The sequence below is a fragment of the Panthera uncia genome (assembly GCF_023721935.1).
Source record: "Panthera uncia isolate 11264 chromosome A3 unlocalized genomic scaffold, Puncia_PCG_1.0 HiC_scaffold_12, whole genome shotgun sequence".
Taxonomy (NCBI): domain Eukaryota; kingdom Metazoa; phylum Chordata; class Mammalia; order Carnivora; family Felidae; genus Panthera; species Panthera uncia.
In genome coordinates, this window is record NW_026057579.1 from 35,393,909 (window position 1) to 35,412,500 (window position 18,592).

Below are 18,592 nucleotides of genomic sequence, written 5' to 3' on the forward strand. Positions count from 1 at the left end.
CCTTCCTTCCCTTCCCTTCCTTCCCTCCTCCCTCCCTCCTTCCTGTCCTCCTCCCTTCCTTTCTTCTTCCTTCCTTCCTGCCTTCTTCCGCTTTTCAACCGCACACAAGATTCCCTGAAACCTATTCCCCAAACAAGATCGGAGAAAGACAAACAGCATTCGGCATGTGGTAACATTTAGGAGGAGGGTCAAAGTAGATGAGGCGCCGATCTGAGCAGAGTGAAAGCAAAGCCGGGGGATTGTCTAAAGCCTGAAATTTGGAGAAACACTAGAAAACATAAGGCCAACTTCAGGTGAACACGTGAATTTCAGTCGGTGGAGCAAACTTGGGCAGGACCTGCCGGGGCTGACACAAAGTGGGTCGAGGGCGGGGAGCCCAGCACCTTCCCCCAGGGACTCAATCCAGACTGTGGAGAATTTTAGTGACTTGTAACTTTACAGATCGCAGAGTGATTCCTTATTTGCCATCGTACACGGTGAGCATTTTGACTACATTCATTTTCTTTTTTCCTCTCCTACTATTTCGGCCTAGACCATCCAGCCCTATGGTTAATTGATGGTTAGTGCTGCCCTTTGAAACTCAGATGAATCTTCCTGTAGGATGCATCTATAGAAGTACACGAAACTTTCTTTCTTTCTTTCTTTCTTTCTTTCTTTCTTTCTTTCTTTCTTCTTTTTTCTTTCTTTCTTTCTTTCTTTCTTTCTCTCTTTGTCTTTCTTTCTTTTTCTCTCTCTCTCTTTTTTCTTTCTTTCTTCTTTCTTTCTCTCTTTCTTTCTTTCTTTTTCTCTCTCTTCTTTCTTTCTTTCTTTCTTTCTCTCTTTCTTTCTTTCCCGTATACTGTTTTCTCATCAGCTCTTGAAAAGAGAAAGTTGGCATTTCTTTTCCAGCTTCAAAGACTGGTTTTGAGCTGTGGTTGACTTTTGCATGGAATCCTGAAGGTTCTGCACCCACGAGAACAACACCATGATGTTGTTGAACAGCAGTTTTGAAATCTAGCAAGTTCTGTTAACAGCCTCTGTGGCTACTGCATCGTCACGAAAGCTCCTTCATTGGGAAAGCCTGTTCACCTCCTTCTGGGGATGCAGAAGCCTATTAATTATATTAATTTTGAGGAAATATAAGTGTTATTGCTCAAGATCGTAATTAGGACAGATGTTACTAGCAGTTCCGTTAACCACTCCCATCCTTACCCTAAGATGAAAACCATAAGGGACTCTTAAATACGGAGAACAAACTGAGGGTTGATGGGGGAAGGGAGAGTTGGGGGGAGGGGAAAATGGGTGATGGGCATTGAGGAGGGCACTTGTTGGGATGAGCATGTAAGCAATGAATCATGGGAATCTACTCCCGAAGCCAAGAGCACACTGTATACGCTGTATGTTAGCTAACTGGACCATAAATTATATTAAGAAATAAAAAAAAAAAAAGGAAAACATCTTTGGTGTCATGGACGAGATGAGTTGCTAACAACACAAGCAAAGGTATAGAAATTGACAGTTAAGCAAGGGTAACCACTTTGCACACTTGAACTAACTTCCGAAATCTCCAGACCTGGCAAAGTCGTAGAACTAAAATCAAAGAGAAGTAAAAAAGAAAATGAAGATAAGCACAGGTGTTCCAACACGCAGATCAGTCTTCTTTTCAGCAGTCTGCGTTATTTCTGTCGTGCCTACGTGCTGCCCGAATAGGCTCATGTGACATCTTCCGAAAGCCTTAACACCGCAAAGTCAGCAGGGAGTGAAATTTTGGAGGGCGGCGCGGTGGACGGGCCTCAAAGTACCCGCGTGCCTTGGCGATCACCACCGTTCGTCCCCCTCTGTGTTGACGCCTTGTCTCCGGGACGTCGCAGACCTGCCAACACATCAGAATCCAGGGGCCATCAAATTACATAGGAGGTTAGGTCAAGATGGCAGAAAGTTCACATGGCCGGACTCCCTTCCCCCCTAGACCTTTTGAAATGACAAGTGTGCGTTGAAAGCAGAACATGTTGGTGTTAGTGAATTGGGAAGCGTGGTCCCTGTTTTGGGATTGCCCGAGAGTTTGAAGAACCCCAGAATCTAGGCAAGAGAGGGGAGTGGATTCGCAGAGAAACAGAGGCAGAGAGCCGGTCTGGGCAAGTGCTCAGGGGCTCAGTGCTAGCTCCTGGGAGGCTGAGTCCTTTTTACCGCATGTGTCCCTTATTGGTTTCCGAGCCCCACGTCCTGTACCTCCTGGGAGGCGCTGCTGCGGGCACGTCTTCACAACTGGCACAGAGCTGGGCTGAGCACCAGGCTCAGTCCTGTCCCCCCAGAAACTAACTTTACATGTTTCCCCCAGGTCATCGTAGGTCTGAAAAGGAAGAGGCATGAGTCTGTACTTCCTAAGTACTTCCTAAGCTTGTCTCCCGGCATTGTCCCTTGGGACTTGGTGTGGGCGATGTCCCTTGGAATCCAGGAGCTAATGGGGGAATGGGATCCAGAGCGCCCGCCGCGGTAGCGTTGATCTTACTGACTCTACAACAGGTATCATCGTAAGCTTCCCAGTTTTGCAGACGAGCTGATATGGCCCTTTGAGCTTTGCAAAATGTGCTTCTGGCTGCTTTTCATCTGCGCTTCTCCAGAACGTGCCGCGCGGCTGGCAACGTGCTGACCAGACACAAAGCGACTGCAGCCGGTCGAAGCCTGGTCTGCTCCCAACGGCGTGGGCTGGGAGTCCCACAGACCCTTCAAGACCAGGGGAGCCCCTTGCCCGCACCCCCGGGGCTCCCCCCACACCTGCCCTTCTCTCTCTTCTGCACCGCAGCGTTCAAGGCTCTGCAGCCCGGCTGCCATCGGGCCATCGGCCTCGTCTCTCTCAGCCGTCTCTTCAACCAGTTTGCAAACTCCGCTCTGGCCTTCGCTAAGCCCCTTCCTCCTTTCCTGTCCACCATGACCTTGGATCAGATCATGGCTCTTCTCAGACCATCTGAGAGATTGTTCACTGTTTTCCAGCTTTTCTTCTTCTTGCCCCAGAAACGAGCCCCTCAAGCTGCATCCCCGGTAACCTTTCTAAAACGCACATTGCCTTAGAATCAGGCAGCGGCCTCCTCTTGCCCTCAGGATGAAGTCTCAGGCTTGGTCCTGTCCCTCGCAGCAGGCCTACGTCAAGCTTTATGCTTGAATGAATATTAAATCGTGGCTTCCCACACACGCACACACACGCGCACACAAATCCATGCCCCTCTATCTTGTGTGTTGTTCCCTTTATGTGGATTCCCCACCACCTCCCCCCGACTGTGTTAGTATTCGGAGTCTGTTTCTTCCTTTGAGACTCAAAGTAGCTGTTCTCTCCTCCAGGAAGCCCTCCCTGAACCCAGGTGGGCAGACAGTCCCTCGTCTGAGTTTCTGTAGCACCGTGTTTATTTATTCACGTAACATTTGCCGTTTTATACAGGAATTATTTGTTGATGCCTTTCTGTGCTCTGGTGTACTATGAGCTCCCCACCGGCCGGGCTGCATTCCAGATATTTTGGAGTTTCCAGAACCTGTTATAAAAACTTTTGAAAAAATGTTTATTCATTTTTGAGAGAGAGAAAGAGAGAGAGACAGAGGCAGAGAGAGAGGGGGACAGAGACCCAAAGCGGGCCATGCACTGGGAGCCTGATGCGGGTCTCGAACTCATGAACCGTGAGATCATGATCATGACAGGAGATGAAGTCAGATGCTTAAGTGAATGAGCCACCCAGGCACCCCCAGAAGTAAACTTTTTAAAGCCTAAGTCTTCCGCCTGGACACATCTTCTTTTATGATGAGGGAGGTTACAAAGCGAAGTAGCATTTCTTGCCGGAAATATTTCCCTTGACTTTCACACAATTCTGTGAACTAGAAGGATCGGTTTCCTGAGCATCCAGGAGCAAACACGGGGATTCGAGCTCCACCCACGGCCAGACTCCGGGCCGCGTCCCTGACACCCACCATCATCAGGAACACTCGGTATTAATCAGTGATACTCAGGACAACCCGAGGAGCTCGTTGCTCTTTGTGCAGGTGAGGACACTGAGACACAGCCTCCTAGGCCACCAAACGTGTGGGCGTCAGCACGGGGGTCTCCCGCGGCTCTCCTGACCCCGGGACCTACACCCTTGACCTTGCCAATACTTGTATTTCACTGCATTGCTCTCTCGGGCTGCGTGTTTGGGGAAAGTCCCTAGCAAGATCACGCACGTGACCAGAGCCAGGGAGTGTGATTACGTTTGTGTTACTGCGTGAATGTTCAGCCGAATGAGAGACGTGTGGCAACGGACGAGAAGCCGGCCAGCAAGGGGAAGACGCATCTTTCCACTCAGCCCCCACAGGATCGTTTCCCAGGGAGTGGGGAAGCTGGCTCACCAATAGGACGCCGGCCCTTCCCGCTGATGAATTCCTCCCGGAGGCAATAAATAATCTTTCCGGGCCGTGCTGATGATACTTGGAGCATGTGGCACGTCATTATGCATATTGCCACAAGCCTCCAAGTGCTGGGGTGGAAAGTGATGTCTAATTCCATTAATCAGCGTTCTGCCGCTGTCTGTGCTCTGGTGTCATTTATTATTTGAGTTGGGTTCGCACTGAGGAAAAGACATCTTTCCCAGAATCAGGAGGTGCTGAGCCGAAGGCCAGGCTGTGCCTGGAACTAGATCAGGGACAGAATGGAAGAGCCGAGTGAAAAAGTATCTGTGACCTTTAGTTTAGAAACCGTTCAGGGTAGAAATCACTAACGTAGGCGGCAATGTGGAGAACTTACCAACACGAGACACGTGTCCCAGATCTCCAATGCAGTAGGCAGTGGTCGCCGATTCACTGGATACCTTCGAGACGCCCTGTCCGGGCCACTGTGGAATAGCCTGCGAATGTTTCCCACGGACGCGTAAAGGGCAACAGTGGGAGTGGTCCAGCAGCAAGTCCCTTGGCCGGCCCTGTGGGTCTCAGTCACAGAGAAGTGCATCTGTATTCATTTCCTCTCTGGACTCTCCTAACGGTCTTAAGACGCAGGACCCAGCCCCTGATCGCCTCTTCTCAGATTACGAGAGCGAAGCCCTAACGGTCGTTAAATTATTTGCCAAAACCCCAGAGAGGTGAGTGTTGGAGCCGTCTCGAGGAGCCGTGGCTTGTGTCTCTTCCCAGAGTTCCCTTTCTGGCTCCGTCGGGCCGCCTTGAACTTGGAATAAACTGTTCCCGGGTCATTGGAGGAGCGTGTCTTTGCGGGACACCGAGAGGTTCCTGACTCGTGGCGAAGCGCGTGGCACTCGCCCCCACGTGGGAGTGGCGCTTCTCCGGGGTCCCTCGTGAGCTTGTGGGACGGCCTGCCTGGAGCCGCAGGAGATGCCACCTTCTCGCGGGATGTGGGTCGTGGCCACCCCTGAAAGCAACTGTGCAGAGACCATGTCTCCTTCCAGGGGCTCGGGGAGCCCCACGCATCAACTCAAGGCATGGCAGCCAGGTGTGGGGCAAGGCACACAAAGACTGTGGCCAGTCACGTTGGGTTAGAACTGTGGGCCGTGCTCTCAAAAGCCTGCCGCAAGAAACACGTGGAAAGTGCCACCAGCCAGAAGCTGGGGAAGCCAGGGCTGCTTTCTGAGCCCACGGACCCCCTCTAGGTATGAAGCCTGCACAAGCGTGTGCCTCCCACCCTTTGCAGTCATTGCTTTAGGGTTCACGAGGAAGGAAGTCCACAAGGTCCACAAAGGCACTTGGAAAAGAGAAACTGATGATACAGATGTAAAAATAGATTAAACGTACATGTGAACACAAGGGAACTCGTAATATTTGTTCAGAAGAAAGAAGGGAGGGCGCCTGGTTGGCTCAGTCCGTTGAGCATCTGACTTGGGCTCAGGTCGTGATCTCACAGCTCGTGAGTTCGAGCCCCGCACTGGGCTCGCTGCTGTCAGTGTAGAGCCTACTTCGGACCCTCTGTCTCCCTCTCTCTTCCCCTTCCCCGCTTGTGCTCTCTCTCTCTCCTCTCTCTCTCTGTCTCTGTCTCTCAAAAATAAAAATAAGCATTTAAAAAAAAGAAGAAATAAAGGAAATATGAGGTGAAAGGGTAGTATTTGTTCAAAGACTAAGCTATTACAATTTTTTTGGTAAGCTTCATCTTTATCTTTTCAAATATTGGGCACAGCGGCACCTGGGTGGCTCAGTCGGTTAAGCGTCTGACTTCAGCTCAGGTCATGATCTCACAGTCTTGGGTTTGAGCGCCGCGTCAGGCTCTGTGCTGACAGCTCGGAGCCCGGAGCCCGCTTCGGATACTGTGTCTCCCTCTCTCTCTGCCGCTCCCAGCCTCATGTATCTCTCTCTCTCTTAAAAATAAAATAAACATGAAAAAAAGTAAAATAAAATATTGGGCACAAAAGTCTCTTGATTCTGAACGTTTGATTTTCCCACCAGTAACTATTGGCAACAGAATTGTTGTTTTTTGTTTTGTTTTGCACACCTCTATAGGACTCTGTAAAATCTGAACGCCCTTAGGCAAGGACTGCAGAAAACAGCTATCTTATGAGTGCCTGGGAGGGGGAGACAGGGGGTGGGGGGCAGGGCAACAACACACACTTTGGCTAATTATTGTTAACATGACTTTATTTGTACTGATATTACGGTAAGATTTTGCATTTAAAAAATGTATATGTGTATATAAGTACATACATGTAGATATGTGCGTACGCATGTGTATGATTGTAATATATAGTTGTAGATGCTCTTGTGTGTATGCACACACATGCATGCATGCACATACTTACATTATACATACCCATGCATGAAGTGTGCATAGGTATATACGTGTTTTGGGGTTGATTTATTGTGATTGTGTTTTTAAATTTTTTCGATGTTTGTTTATTTTTGAGAAAGACAGAGAGAGATACAAAGCATGAGTGGGGAGGAGCAGAGAGAGAGGGAGACACAGAACCCGAAGCAGGCTCCAGGCTCTGGGCCATCAGCACAGGGCCCGATGCGGGGCTTGAACCCACGAGCCGTGAGATCGTGACCTGAGCCGAAGTCAGACACTCAACCGACCGAGCCACCCAGGAGCCCCCTGTATTGTGTTTTTTAAACTTAATATTTCCAATAAATATTTTCCCAGCATCGTGAAAAATTTAAAAACATTTAAATGACCTATTATAATAGGTTTTTACTCCTGTCACCTTATTTTATGCTGACGTTTACGCATTCGTACTCTTTTATTCTATCTTTGCTTAATAAACTACGTTTCGATGGCTTCACCTTATTTTCTAATAGAGAAGATTTACCTATCAATTGATATGCTGCTTGTAGCTATATTTAACTTTCTCGAAAAGATTTTAAAGTTGTATTCTTGTTATTAGTAGAGCTCAAAATGAAGTTCTCTCTGGAATTCCCTAGTGATGCGATAGGAACTGGACAACCCTGGCTTCCTCCTTCCATTTGTAAGCTCGCCTAATGGGCTGGTGTTTTGAACTCAGGTGAATAACTAGGAATCACTGTTCGCATATATTTCATAAGAATAAATCCTGCAGTTACTTTTATCACCAGATCCTAGACTCTCAGGTTTAAATTTGTTTTCAGGGCTCCTAGGGATTCTTACCATTTTACGTTTCCATTTCGAAGTCCTTAATTTGTGATTGAAACACGTCTTTAAGCAACTTTAAAGAATGGGGTAGTTAGTACTGGGGCGCCTGGGTGGCTCAGTTGGCTAAGCGTCCAACCCTGACTCATGCCATGATCTCGTGGTTTGTGGGTCCGAGCCCCACATTGGGCTCTGTGCTGACAGCTCGGAGCCTGGAGCCTGCTTCAGATTCTGTGTCTTCCTCTTTCTCTGCCCCTCCCCTGCTGGCACTCTGTCTCTCTCTTTCTCTCAAAAATAAACAAACATTTTAAAAAATTAAAAAAAAATGGCCTTGTTGTAAAGGATGGGGGTCAGGGGCAGGGATGCCACGACAGGCCCGTGTGGAGGGCAGCTAGGGAGGATCAAGTGGTCGGGGAGCAGGGGCAGAGGCGGGGACACGTCAGGAAGCCTCCAGAGGAGAGGGAATGGGTCCTTGTGATTTCCCAGCCAGGAGCTGGTCAGCCCTGCTGTAACGTCTCAAAGAGAGTTAAGGACACGGCCACTAAAGATAAAATGTGGGCTGTCTTACAGGGCCATGCGGCACCTTCAGAAGCTGTCCCCCAGCAGCCCCTCACACAAGCCAGAAAGGATTTCCCCTCTGCTTTGTCGGGTGACCTTGTGGCAGCCTGGCCAAGAGCAGGGTGATGAGGGCACGTGCAGCCGTGAATTATCTGGGCTGGAAGCAGCCGCATACAAGGCCACACCAGGCCATAAATCAGCTTGGGTTGCTAAGGTTACTCTCTCTTCTCCGGCGCCCACTGTACCCTTTCCGGAGAGGCCCCTCATGGAGCAGCGTGCAGCCCTTCTGGAAGGTGTCCTTGCCATGGCCCCGGCTGCTGAGCCTACGGAGCCTGCAAATGGTGCCCGTCCACACCCTGGGAAAGGGCCCTGCAGGGAGCCCGTGTGGCCGCTCTGCGGGCCTGTGGCTGTGCCGTGCCTTGTCCTGCTGCCCTGGTGACAGGTCACTTGCTTTGGGATGATCATAGCACAGACTCTTTTCCTGAGAGCTGAGTGCTGTTCCCCTGCTGGTGGGGGCATAGGTTGGTCTAAAGCTTTTAACAAGATGTATTACATTGCTACGGCTGCCATCATGAAATACCACAGGCTTGGTGCTTGAAACAATGAAAATGGGTTTCTTCACAGTCCTGGAGACGGAAGTCTAAGAACTAGGGGCTCTGCTCATGTATCTCTCCTTGGTTTGCAAATGGCTGCCTTCTTGCTATGTCCTCACATGGTCTCCCCTCTGTGGGTGTTTGTCCTAATCACTTAAAAAATTTTTTTTTTAATATTTATTTATTCTTGAGAGGGAGAGAGAGAGCACAAGCAGGAGAGAGGCAGAGAGACAGAGGGAGACACAGAATCCGAAACAGGCTCCAGGCTCTGAGCTGTCAGACGGGGCTTGAACCCATGAACCGCGAGATCACGACCAGAGCCAAAGTCGGCTGCTTAACCGACCGAGCCACCCAGGTGCCCTTGTCCTAATCTCTTCTTATAAGGACGCTAGTCAGATTACATTAGGACCCACCCTAATGACCTCGCTTTGCATTGGGGGTTGGGGCTTTAACATATCAACGTATGGGGACGCAATGGAACGAATAACAGCAACTATGCAAAGTTTTAACTACATTCATAACTTTGGACCAAGCAAGCTTACTTCTGGAAATTCCCTTTATGGATAAATCTGAGATGTAGGTAGAGCTTTAGGCACAAAGGCTTCAATGGAAATGTTATTTGCTTTACTATAATGGAAGGTTTACCAGCATTCTAGTGGGGCAGCTCATCTTGACAAAACAGTCACTTTCAGGAGCTCCCTCCTTCAGAAGGGAAAGACGAGGGAGACAAGGTGGCGAAGTATGTTGGGGAAAGCATGTGGAGTTGCAGCAGCTCTGTGAGGGCAGATTTTGAACGGAGAACATTCTAGAGACGTTATTTAGGAAGTCGTGCTCTGCAATGTCCTATAGAAATCTGCTGCTGTACTCTTAAACGAAACCCTCCCTAACAATCCGTAGTATCGTTTGAGACTTTGGTCAACGGACTGAGAGCTTTGGTCCACGGACTGAGAGCTTTGGTCCGTGAACATCAGCTGAAATTGACCCTAAGGTGGTTCAGCCTTTTAAAATCTACATTACTAATGTGGAAAGATGAAAAAAAAAAAAAACCAAACAACTAAATGCCCCAAATGTGCCACCGTTAAGAAAAATAGATCATTATAGTACCTGCATTTAAAACATTTATTAAAAATGACGTTTAGAAACTTCCCGTTGCCGGTTCCACGTATAAGAAGGTAGGAAGTTGCTACTTCGGCCCAACAGTAAGTAAAAAGTTGAACGGGCTGAAAAATCCACAACTCTTGGTTCATAAGAGACGGGAGCACACGGGGCGAACTACCGATTCCAACACCGGAGAGAGAGACAAGTGCAGGGAGTCCTGGCTTAATGGCATAGACGCCCAGGAGCAGAAGCCGTGTTGGGAACCAGTGCAAGGGAGGAAAACTTGACCTGTGATGGACAAGCTTGTGGAGGCTCAGCGTGGACAACTCTGAGAGCTAAAAAACTCCAGGGGGACCCGGTTGAGTGTGGGGTGGGGGCACCATAGTGTGAGACTTAACCTCTAGGAGCTTGACCAGATTCCCACACTAAATACTGGAGAAAAATGTCTCTGTCTTCCGGCAGAGAAGGGGGAAGAGGTTCTCTTGTGAATACGCTAGAGCCCTCCGTTCTTCCCCAAAACGTCCAGCCTTCGGGGGAAGCTGGTCAACCGCAGCTTAATCTGCAGGACCCGACTGACCTGGGGAAGGGAAATAGCCAACTCCAGCCCCCGCTCACCATCATGTCCCACCTAAAGGGGGAAGAAAAAATGAGAAGCATTTGTGACGTTTACATTCCGAGGACAAAAGATCAGTCAAGGTGTGAGATGCCACTGACCCCCTACCAGGATGGCCAAGGCTCGAACACTGGCAACACCAAATGCTGGTGAGGATGTGGGGTAACGGGAATCGTCACACACTGGCGGGAGAGCAGAAGGCACAGCCGCGCGGGAAGAGAGTTTTGGTGGTTTCTTATAAAAGTACACATACCCTTGCCTTATGATCCAGCAGTCATGCTCTTTGGCACTTACTCCCAGGAGCTGAAAACTCAGGTCCACACAAAAACCAGCACACCAACGTTTATAGCAGCTGTGTTCACAATGGCCCAAACTTGGGAGGAACCAAGATGTCCATCAGTAGGTGAAAAGAAGAATCAACTGGGGTCCATCCAGACAACGGAATATTATTTACCAGTAAAAAGAAATGAGCTATCAAGCTCTGAAAAGACATGGAGTATCCTTAAATGCATGTCACTAAGTGAAAGAACCCACCCTGAAAGGGCTGTCTACACTGTATGATTCTAGCTGTATAACTGCCTGGGAGAGGCAAAGAAAATGGAGAGAGTCAAAGGGTCAGGGATTGTTGAAGGGCATTTGGAGAGATAAATAGGCTGAGGACAGAGGATTTTTCGGGGTGTGAACATACTCTATGATATTATAATGGTGGCTACATGTCCTTATATGTTTGTCCAGGTCTTCAAAATGTACAACACCAAGAGTGAGCCCTAAGGTAGACAATAGACTTTGGATGATTATGATGTCACAGTGGGGGTTCTCGGTCAGTAAAGAATGTTCCATTCTGGTGAGTGATGTTGATGGTGAGGGAGAGGTTGTGCATGTGTAGGGATGAGGGGCGGTTCTTAGGGCATATCTATACCTTCCTGTCAATATTGTTGTAAACCTAAAACTGCTCTAAAAATAGTCTTTAAAAAATAATGATCTCTCTAAAATAAAAAAAGGGAGGCACCTGTGTGGCTCAGTCAGTTGAGCATCTGACTCTTGATTTCAGCTCAGGTCATGATCCCAGGGTTGTGGGATCAAGTCCTACATCAAGCTCTATGTTACAGATGGAGGCTGCTTAAGATTCTCTCTCTCTCTCTCTCTCTCTCTCTCTGTCCCTCTATCCCTTTCCCCTGCTTCTGCACATGCTCTCTCTCTCAAACAAAAAAATAAATAAATAAAATAAAAAATGATGACAGCTGTCAATGTGCATCAGAAAGAAGTAAAGAGACAAATATTAAAGGAGAATGATTTTTTAAAAGCATATAAAATTAAGTTCTCTCATTTGAAAAGTGAGGGAATAGTCGGTAAAAATTGCCAATTCTGTGGTTCAGCCCAATGGTCTTCCACACATTTAGAGTACAATAAGTTTGCAGAGATTATTTAATAAAAATATTAGCATGAAAACATTTAATATGGCCAGAATGTTTTTATGAAACTGATGTATGAAAGAGGAGGAAAGATGCTTAGAGAATAATCACTTTATCAAAAAAATACTATGCACCAAAAAAGGAAGAAAATAAATCCAATGATGACCCATTAGTTCCTTTCAATCAGGGAACGCTTAACATTTTCCCATTTGTATTACTTCATATATATATTGTTTCTCTGACAACTGTGTTGGGTACCAATTCACACAGGTCTGAATCTGAGTTCAAACAGTTCAACATTACATGTTTAATGTAATTCAATCATCTCTCATTATTGTTACGCACTGTTCACGCTAGAGCCCAGAGATAAGACATGCTGTGCTACTTGAACACAAGGAGCTTCTGTACTGGAGGAAAAGCCAGACATGGCAACAATTTAAGTACAAGGCTGTTTGGAAAATCCTATTAAATAGAGAGAACCGCTCTGTAGAGGCAGTGAGGAAGGGGCTAGTAATTCCGACAGAAGGAGAGCCAGGGAAAGTACTGCAAAGGGGCATATGATCTGGGATATTAGTATACAAGGTATCTGGGCTGCACGGGACACCGTCAAAAGGGTGTTCTAGACAGTCTGTAGTTCATTCAAGAGGGGTGTGCTTTTCTGTACCTCAGAAGACCACTCTGACATGAGTGTAGGGACAGAGACAAAATCTGGGTGAAATAAGCCAGTTGAACCTCTTCCTACAGTAAACAAGAGAAAAGAAACATGCTCTCATGAAGTGGGTTCAGGCAGAAAATTGGAACACTTGAGGTAATTCTCTTTTTCCTCACATCTTTCATTTTTTTTAACTTTTTTTCTTTAATGTTTATTTATTTTTGAGACAGAGAGAGACAGAGCATGAACAGGGGAGGGGCAGAGAGAAAGGGAGACACAGAATCCGAAACAGGCTCCAGGCTCTGAGCCGTCAGCACAGAGCGCGATGCGGGGCTCGAACTCACGGACCTCGAGATGGTGACCTGAGCCGTAGTCGGATGCTTAACCGATTGAGCCACCCAGGCGCCCCACATCTTTCTCCTCTACAGTTGTGTTGCCTATATTTTCGATAAAACTATTTGTAAAATATTGGCTTTAGTAGGGGGGGCCAAAGAGCTGGTGATGTTGATTGGGAAGGCCAAGTAGTGAGGTGTTAGTATTTTTTGAAGCACGTGCCATTAATTACTCTTCAAACCCTCATTCCAGAGACTTGTCACGCCGTTCGTGCTGCTTCTGTTGGATTCCAAAGAGCCATTTTTATTTTTATTTTTTTAAGTCTTTATTTATTTATTTTGAGAGAGAGAGAGAGAGAGATGAGGAGGGGCAGAGAGAGAAGGCTGATGTGGGGCTTGAACTCATGATCATGACCTGAGCCGAAAGTAAGAGTTGGGCACTTAACCGACTGAGCCACCCAGATGCCCTGAAAAGGCCATTTTTAGACACCCCCAGAGAACACTGGGCTTGATGCTTTAGAGGGGCACCTCGCTGGCCTCCGCTTGTAATTTTGAGCTCAGTCACCTTCTTCATTCATTTTTCTTTGTCCTGATTGGGCTTTGGCCACACGGGAAAGGAAACTCCCCCTCCAAAGGTGAAGGTTTGTCAAAGGAAGATACCCCTGATGACCGTGTCCCAAATTCGTATGACATGTTCTAACGACTACTCCCCAAACGTCTTGGGGGGTGACTTGAAAAAAACCATCCCTTTGAAGAAGTTAGGTTTTCTATGTTTGTTGGAAATACAAGAATTTTTATTTTTTAATTATTTAAATTTTTTTTTTTAATTTTTGAGAGAGAGAGAGAGAGAGAGAGAGAGAGACAGAGCATGAGTGGGGAAGGGGCAGAGAGAGAGGGAGATACAGAATCTGAAGCAGGCTCCAGGCTCTGAGCTGTTAGCACAGAGCCTGACACGGGGCTCGAACCCACAAACCGTGAGATCATGACCTGAGCTGAAGTTGGATGCTTAACTGACTGAGCCACCCAGGTGTCCCGGAAATATGAGACTTTTTAATTTGCAGTGAGTACATGTGTAAAGTCTGTTGGGTATCAGAATTGTTTATTTATTTATTTATTATTTAGTTTTTACTGTGTATTTATTTTTGAGAGAGAGAGAGACAGAGTATGAGTGGGGGAGGGGCAAAGAGAGAGAGAGGGAGACACAGAATCTGAAACAGGCTCCAGGCTCTGAGCCGTCAGCACAGAGCCCAACGCGGGGCTCGAACTCACGGACCGCGGGATCATGACCTGAGCCGAAGTCGGCCGCTCAACCGACTGAGCCACCCAGGCGCCCCAATAAAGTTTTATTTATTTTTGAGAGAGAGAGACAGAGTATGAGTGGGGTATGAGTGGGGGAGAGGCAGAGAGAGAGGGAGACACAGAATCGGAAGCAGGCTCTGGGCTCCGAGCTGTCAGCACAGAGCCTGACACGGGGCTCGAACCCACGAACCGCGAGATCGTGACCTGAGCTGGAGTCGGACGCTTAACCGACTGAGCCCCCCCAGGCACCCAGGATTGTCAATTTAAAAGGAAAAATGAGACAAAGCCATCTTAATTTACCGAATGTGAACAGACATTGGGGAAGTCCTCGGAAGAAGGAAACCACAGATAGAGATAATACAGAAACAGCAAAAGCCCTGGCACGTTCTCCACGCCTTCCTTTCCCGGCTTCAGCTCCTGCCACTCAGACGCTGGCACTTTGTGTTCCCGTGGTCCCAACCCGCTGTCCTCCCCAAGCACCAAAGGCTGCTTCCGGATCCCAGGGCTCTGACTGCTCCCGGTTTTTAAAGGTTTCTCCTACTAGTCCCGAGGCATTGCTAGCCTTTGAAACGCAGAGCTGACAGAAAGTCTGCCCTCCTGGAAGCTTTCCCTGGCCTCCCGGAGAGACTGAATGCTCTGTTTTTGTAACACTGATCACACAGTATGGCACTTTATTGGCTGATGTGTCTGTCTGCCTGTGACATTATGATCTTCCAGGGTGGGCCGGTGAATCTCGTCCCTTAGCAAAGAGGCTGGCATTTCTGGAATATATTAGCTTCTCAGTAAAGTTTAATGAATAAATTAACACAAAGAATATTCAGCCTTGAGTGTGCCATTTATGGGCTCTGTGAATTGGGAACTACTCAGAACATTCTGGAAACCCACTGTCTTCAGCGCTAATGGAAATAATTTTCCCATATTATTATTTTGAATATTAAGTTAATTGTTCTTTTTAATAACACTTCCTAAATTATGCTTATGATTGTGTGATAACATTTTTAATGGTTTTCTTTCTCGGCTGGGTTTGATCTCTATATAAAGAGGCTGATAGAGCCTAGTGATTTTAAGCGGATTTCCTAGACAATATACGTGAGAACATTACAATAGGACTGAAGGTCATTTTGTACCCTTGGAAATATTAATAATATATTCTTCATGAAGAAGCATTTTCTTAGCTAAAGTGGCAAATGGTGCTTGAAAGCAGAAAGATCAAGAAAGTGTCAGAACCAACGAGAATTAGGGGGCTAGGCCCCATGTCCGTAAAGTCTGCTGGTCTGGTAAAAGCTGGGAGCTCTCTTCCTGCATTTAAAAACCTGTGCTCTCTGAAAACAATAAATGTAGGAAAAGAAGCGAAACAGTCCAAAAGGGTTCTGGAGACAACCAGAAGAGCATACGGAACCACATAATTCTTTTCTATCACGTTCCGGGCCATCAGGGTAAACGATGTAGAGCCTCTCACCTCTGTGAAGGGTCTTCTGATAAAGCGATCTTCCTGTTTGTGTAGAAGTCACAATTCAAATAGTTTGGGACTCTTTACAATTTAAGTAATCACGTCACAAAGAGAAACCTGAAAAATGTCTCTGAGCTAAGTTCGGTGAGAGAGTCCTCAAGGGTAAGAGGTATGTTTTCTTTGCTGGATGTTGAAAATATAGCCTTAGAGTAGCTAATGGAAGGTTTCATTTAGAATAGTACAGAGTTGATATCACACAGTTATCAAGGGAAATACACTTGGAAATTATCCCTATGTTTACCTCAAACTATTTATTAGATTAAAACTAGTCATTACTGAAAGCTTTAGATACGTGGAATTTTTCAATGTGAAATTTCCCAATGTAAAAAATATATGTATTAGGTTTCTAATTATCACCTCAGAACACTATTTGTCCAATCTAAAAAGACAAACTCTACCCTACAGAGGCTCCGACAATTGAGTCTGTGGATGCTCGAAGCTGAAGAGAGTTCCAGTATGAAAAATGAAGCATGGAAAACGTACTGTCTCTTGAGTCTCAGAGCGAGGGTCTGTGATCGGGTGTGAGTCTCAGATCTAAATTGCCATGACAACCTCATTTCTCATGCATTATCTTGAAGTAACCGGGATTCAAACTTAATGGGATTTATAGGTTGGAAGCATCACCTCCTATTAACCCAGAAATACATTGCTAGGTAGTGTGGAAAGAGCTTGGCTGGTCACTATTGAACGCTTATGGTGTCTAAGGCCCTCAACACACATAGGTGTGGAAGTCATTGCCCGCCCCCCCGCCGCCCCCCGAGGTCTGTGTTTCAATCATAATCGTGTCTCAAAATAAACTCGATTTTGGCTGTTGGTCAAGTTGGCGTGAGACACGCATGTCTGTGCATGTGCCCAGCAGCGGCTACCATTTATGAAATATGGCTGAGCACTTTACAGACACTCTCTGTCTTCATGGCAACCTCACAAGAGCTTCTGGTTGAGGATGTCGAATCCCAGCGTCGAAGCAACTTACCCAACACCGCACAGGCTCAAAGCCAACTTTTATTCTTCCTTACGTCGTGTTGCCTCATCTGCACAATAGGACTTCTGCCTCTGGGGATGTGCAAAGTAACTCCAGGTTTCCTGGATGTCCAAAACGTCTCTGATGCAGTCACCTTCAGTGAGACATTTGGGCTGTGCATGGCTGCGGAAATTCCATGCTTTTATGGGCGCCCTTCTCTTGATTTTCTGAAAACAACCCAAGTTTTGAGAGTCTGGTTTCCGCCTGCCTCAGACCCATCTTGTCACATCTTGTTCTGTGCAGAAGCTCGAGGCTTTGCTCCCGTTCGCTTACCCCAGTCACCTCCCAGAATGCCACACCTCAGTGCTTTTGGTTCGTCCCAGGGGCTCAGGCGTGCCAGGCAGGAAGGAAAGGTGCCCGTTCTCACTGCCCTATCTCAAGCATGAACGCAGACCTACCCTCGCCTCCTGCACCAACTGGCCCCTTGCTTGGATTTCTTGCTCCCCAGAATAGAGCTCCCACCCTTAGTTTTGCTCCTTCCCGAGTTCCAGGTCCTTGTGTCCCCTCCTTTAGAGCTATCAGGGGACGAAAGCAAAATCACTTAAGACCAGAATAAAATCTCTGCAGTGATGCGTCTCCCCACTTCTGCCCCTCAGGACAGAGTAATCTGTAAAACGATTGCACATCACGGGGTGGTCTCTTTCTCTCTCTCCTTTTTCTTCAACTTCCTTCTACAACTGGCTCAGTTACTCAGATCTTTACATAACCAAAGACCATTAAAATATTTTCCCAAATGAAAGAGCAGGCCTCCCACTAACGTAAATTATGTTGTCACCCCTTAAGTGCAGACAGTGAAGCTTAAAAAACAGTGGTTTTAGTATAACTTCTGAAACATATATATCTACCTATGAAAATCACGTTAACAGCTTACAGCATGGGCTCAAGAAAGCCACCATCAGCTTTAGGGAAGGTTTTGAAAATGATGCCATTTTTTAAAACATTTTTAAAAAAGTCTATTTACTTTTGAGAGAGAGAGAGAGAGAGAGAGCACACCCAAGCAGGGGAGGGGCATAAAGAGAGGGAGACACGGAATCCAAAGCAGGCTCCAGGCTCTGAGCTGTCAGCACAGAGCCTGACGTGGGGCTTGAACTCACGAACTGTGAGATCACGACCTGAGCCAAACTCAAATGCTCACCTGACTCAGCCACCCGGGCCCCATCCACTATGTGCAACAAATAACGTGAGTTCTAGTTTGGCTATTAGTGCTACCATGTAAGGGGTCTACAGAAGCAAAGTTACACTTCCAATTCACGCTTGAGACATCTGAGGTTTACCGAGGCCAATGCAGGTTCTAGAACAAGGTTCTCCTGACCCCAGTCTAGCCGTACCAAGTTTGCAGCCGGGAACAGTCAACTGGCGAGGAAATTCTGCACATCAAAGAAGGTGAAGGTGCACAGCCATCTTGAGGATCTTCTGCTTTCCCACGTGTGGGCAGGTGGCTTCGAACCAAGGAGGGTCCCCAGGTGTTACAGCTCTTTGGAGGTAAACTGTACTGTAAAGATCTTCGAATCTCATCTCAATACTGTTTGTGACGCGGGAGCAGCCGAGGGTAAGTGGTTCAAGCACCCCAGCTCCTGTTGAAGAGGCTGTGAGTGGCTCCCGAGGGGGACAGCCTGGCAGGAGAGGCAGGTGAGCTGTGTTTCACTCTGGGAGCCTCCGTGGATGTGACACAGCAGGGGCGGTGAGAACTGGTTTCTAGAGAACCGAGGTCGTGACCGGAACGCTGCAAGAAACAGACAAACTCCGTGTCTTAGGCAAGGTTAGAAACTTGATTTTTCTGCAAAGGTCCGGGGAATAGGGAAGACAAAACCCAGCCTCGCAGCTGGGACGTGACCCTGACGAACGTCCGGGGCCTGCTGCGCTGGCTGTCCGCAGCTGCCGTGGGGACGGAGATCCCCCTGATTCCGGTGCGTTGTGTGCTGACCCCCTCACAGGGCTCCCATGTACAGCTTTCTCCATGGGCATCTTCT

General features: G+C 47.5%; 1 long non-coding RNA gene across 1 annotated transcript in view; it reads right to left on the reverse strand.

Moving 5' to 3' along the window:
- LOC125937711 (uncharacterized) overlaps positions 1 to 5,183 on the reverse strand; it is an 8,863-nt gene extending 3,680 nt beyond the window's left edge. Inside the window, exon 1 of the long non-coding RNA XR_007462479.1 lies at positions 4,742 to 5,183. This is a non-coding gene — a long non-coding RNA (uncharacterized LOC125937711). The remainder of the gene's footprint in view (positions 1 to 4,741) is intronic.
- Between the last annotated feature and the right edge of the window lie 13,409 nt (positions 5,184 to 18,592).